This window comes from Leucopleurus acutus (genome assembly GCF_964270905.1).
Source record: "Leucopleurus acutus genome assembly, chromosome: 17".
Lineage (NCBI taxonomy): Eukaryota > Metazoa > Chordata > Mammalia > Artiodactyla > Delphinidae > Leucopleurus > Leucopleurus acutus.
Window position 1 is genome coordinate 55,477,521 of NC_139159.1, and position 4,642 is coordinate 55,482,162.

The following is a 4,642-nucleotide window of genomic DNA, read 5'->3' on the forward strand; positions in this document are numbered from 1 at the left end:
ATAAATAATCAAAAGTTAACAAACCATCAAATGAAAAATAGATTAAAAATTGCTGATGGAATGATGTTATTAAGGCCTCCCTTAATAAAATTCCTTGAGCTATTTTATTACTTCCAATTTCATTAATTGCTGAGTGTCTTTGGTTAGATCTTGGACCTGAGGTAATTAGGTAAAGGGCACAGATCATGAATAAAACAAGCAGACATAAATTTCCTCTTAAGACTTCTCCATCAGTATTATGAGTTTAGTTCTAGAGCTTCACTCCAACACAAATATTCTAAACGCTAAAGAGAAATGAAAAAAGTGAAAACTCTGTAATCACTCTTAAACAGGCCAAATGCACGGAACAGTACACCTTGACAATATACCCAAACACATGGCTGATTTGTGCTAAACAGCTAGTTAAGTCAAAGAAAACTATAGCCATAAAACTTAGGTTAGTGTAACTAAGTCTTAAATAGATACTTGAATTGTTTCATTTTCAGAAGAATGTGTTGGAGTAATAATGACAGTATGTCATAGTAAAGCTGAGTCCACATGGTTATGGACTTAATCTTAAAGAATAAGAGTTACATCATTCCAAACTACGTTAAATCTATAAACATGAGAGAAGAGAGAAAAGATTAACTTTGGGGAGGAAAAGGAGATTTTAAATAGCTTACCCATGGCTCTATGAATTCTATAAATAATATATGCAACATTATTTATGTCTCCCAAGTGCAGCTCACAAAGGGGTTGGATGATTTGATCATGGAGTAAGGGAACTGGATGTGAATGGTGGAACAGCCACAGACAACCAGTCCATCCAGGCTAAAAGGACATTTATTTAAAATATTTGGAGTCACTTGTTCTCCTTGGAAAAAGCAGAGTATGGACATCTCTAGCAATGTGTTTTCTGTTTATCTGTAGTTGTCCACAGCAAATAACCATCAAAACCAAGATTTGGCTGAGCGAATATAAGTTTTTAGAGTAATACACATGAAGAAGTCTTACAGCACTCTGTAGTAATAAATATATTTTTCTCTCCTTCCCCACCTCCCCTATCAAACTCTTCTCCCTCCGCAAACATGGTTTTCCTCAGAGCAGCCAGTTTTATGTGACTTTATTCAAGACTAAACCTGGACATGAACTATCTTAAGTGTACTCTCAAATATATGTGATATGTATGTGTGTATATATATATATATATATATATATATATATATATATGTATATATATGTATATATATAGTTGCTCTGAACACTTGTGTGTTTCATAAAATCATGTTCAAATTGTGGAAGAACTGATGCTTCTAAAGTTTCTATTTATCTCCCAATTTTCATGGTGGAGAGTCATGTGTAGAGTTGAGCTGCTCAATGTTTTTTCCCTCACAGATAAGTGGAAGTCTGGCATTTCAGAGCTTCACTGAGAAATCAATAAAAGAATACTCCATATGTGAAAAACTATTGCAGAAATTTAAGAAAATAAAAGGCTCTCCCCATTCTTAAGGATTTCACAATCCAATGAGGAAAAACTAAATCAATATAATATCATCTCAAGATATAACATTTTGGCAATATTCAGAACATGAATTAGAAACAGAAATGTTTTAAAGAAGCAATTAAGATCGTTCATGTATTATGATTCTATTTTATGAACTATAATTAGAAATATTGATTAATTTTTAACTTCATTGATCACATGGGGGAGAAAGGTCAGATACAGCCCTGTAATATTTTGTTTTTATGTTTAGTCTGTAATCTCAAGTCACTCAGCAGAAAAGCTCATTTACGAGAGTGCCCACTGGGGAATAGTTTTGTTTCTGAGACGGTTAGAACCAAATGGACTATGCTGATATAAACTAAATCTATATGGTTCTGATTTTAATATTCGAGTAATCTCTGTGAAAAGAATTGCCAAGAATGTTTGTAGACAGTGTTGTCAGGCTTGTTTACATTATTCTACACCAAGTACATTTATGGCAAACCCCACATGAGGTGATTGGTTTATATTTTAGAGATTACGTCTGGAAAAATTAAGCTGGATGAAATAGTTCAGCTGGGACAGCACATTGTCCGAACTGTCAAATCTGGATCCTGCAAGAGAACAAAAGACAGTTTTATGGCCAATAAACAGCAAATCCACACAATGATCACCTGTATATCCTCGTGGAGGAGCATCTGGGTCAAGTCCGTACTACAGGCTCTCAACTGAAATAATGGAAATAAAAGCATTTTGAATGTTATACAAGTTAAAAGGATGGGATTAAAAACAATGGAGTTGGCTAGAGTTCCTGCAACTTATTGAGCCTCTAAGCAACACCCATAAGTGAATATTTCATTCCTCACAGAATAATGGACTTAATTTTTGTGCATATGGTCGTTCTCTGACTTGTATGAAAGAGAGAATGAACTTCTCAAGAATGTTATGAACTGATATTGATAAAGATGGAGACTTTCCAGAACAGAAAAATAAACACAACATGGCAGTAGAATAAGATTGAACTTAACCACAGGTCTGAATTTAGAAGACAATTAAGAACATTTTCTGTATTCCTGAAATGGCACAAAATGCCCCAGTAAGGAGGCTAAATGTTTACACCTTAGCCAAGAATAATAAATCACTCCCACTTTAATATACATAAGAATTATCTGGAAGCTTCTCTTTTTTTTTTTTTTTTTTTTTGTGCGGTACGTGGGCCTCTCACTGTTGTGGCCTCTCCTGGACGGGGGCACGAACCCATCCCCTGCATCGGCAGGTGAACTCTCAAGCACCTGGCTTCCAGGGAAGCCCTGGAAGCTTATCTTAAAATGCACTTTATTTGACGTTGCCCCAAGATTCTTATTAGGTAATTTTGATCCCTGGAGTCCTCTGACCATACCTTGAAAACCACTGAGTCATAGCCCCCAATGTAGACCTTCAAGGCTCTTTAATATCATAATTCTTAATAAACAAACTACATGAAAAACTCCTTGAGAGTAAGTCTATTTCATCTTTGTATTCCACAAATTATCTAAACTTGGATGATGTCCCTAAGTATCTGGTAAATGTATGAATAAATCAATGAATTGCAAGCTAATATATTTTTTAATTTTCTGCTAATGTCCAATTTGCCTCTAAATCTTTCTACACAATAAGATAACTAGTTCTATCTGGTTTTTATTTTTCTAAACAGTTCTCCCAGCTCAGTGAAAGGCACTACATTAAGTGTGCCAGATGAGGGTCAGAACAATTCCTTACATATGTGTAGTGCTTGACAATTTCAGTAGCACTTCCACATCCTAATTTAATAATTCAAGACTAATGCATTGCCTCTGCCCTCAAGGAGATTACAATCTCGTGATAACATATTAACACAGAAACATAAGAAATACAGAATGCATAATTGGAAGCCAAATTGTGTGATTTCAGACTACAAACAATTGAACTCTTCAGAGGTAAAGGGACATCTTTGGTGCCTGGAGTCATTAAGGATAACGTTGTAGAGAACACAGGACTTCTTTCAAGGATACGTTTGATTCAGATAAAGAAAAGACAATACATGTGGGAGAAATAAGACGAGTGAGGTCAGGGAGGTACAAATAAACATTAGAGCAAGGCTCTGGACATTATGGATACGGGTCCAAAGTATGTCCATTTCATGAGAGATTAAGGAAGGCAGCTAGTCCTTTCATATTTGCCACCACCAATAAAACTCCAAGTAAAGAAAAAGTAAAGGAAGTCAAGAACCTACCTGTGCTTATATTTGGTGAGGAAATATTCACCCATACACTGGAATATAGAGTTAAAAAGCATATAGGTCAGCTATATTTACTTTCTAAATATTTCATTTATTATGTATAGAAAATATAGTACACTATTTGTCTTATAAGCATTATAATTCCAAAAGTACTCTTATTGTCTTAATTTTCGAAGTGGAAAATATGTGTATATATACATATACATGTATATCTTTGTTTCTATATCGTATCATCACCATATATTTTAAAGTATTTATACCTGTGTATATTATCCAGGGGTCCTTAACAACCCTGGATTTATCCAATTACGTTAACCATAGAAATCAGAGCTAGCTCAGGGACCTAGGCCTTTCATGAACTTAAGCTTTAAGATTAACTCTGTATTGAAAAGCGAGTAGTGATTAGTTTCAGATTACTTGTGACACCGTGACCTTGCATGTTGCTTTTGATGTGCTCCTGAATGTGTTGGCTTCCTTCTATCAGTTTTAGAAAGTTGTATGCTGACTCATTTCATCACTTGGGAATTAATCACTGTCTCCTTTTGGGACAAGGACTATTCTTTAAGAAAGTACAGTATCATGTGCTCTGCTGTGGGAAACTGTGTGTACCAATATGTGTATTGTGAGCAATAAAGCATCAAACTGAAAGAACTGGCTCTTTAGTTTCCTTTGTCTTCCAAATTATTTCATTTCGGTGCAACTTGACTCTTAACCACTTGGTCAGAAGAACATCATTTTAATCCAGTGGCACCCAACATGTACCAGTGTGGTTTTTTGAGATGATTATAAGTAACACAGAGATATACGTTTTCCATTTCAATAGTCATTTTAATGTGTATTGGAGCAAATATGACTAGCTCATCAAATTCACGATGTCAATGATGTTAATGAGTTCGCTTGATGTTGATATTAGATAAGACGAA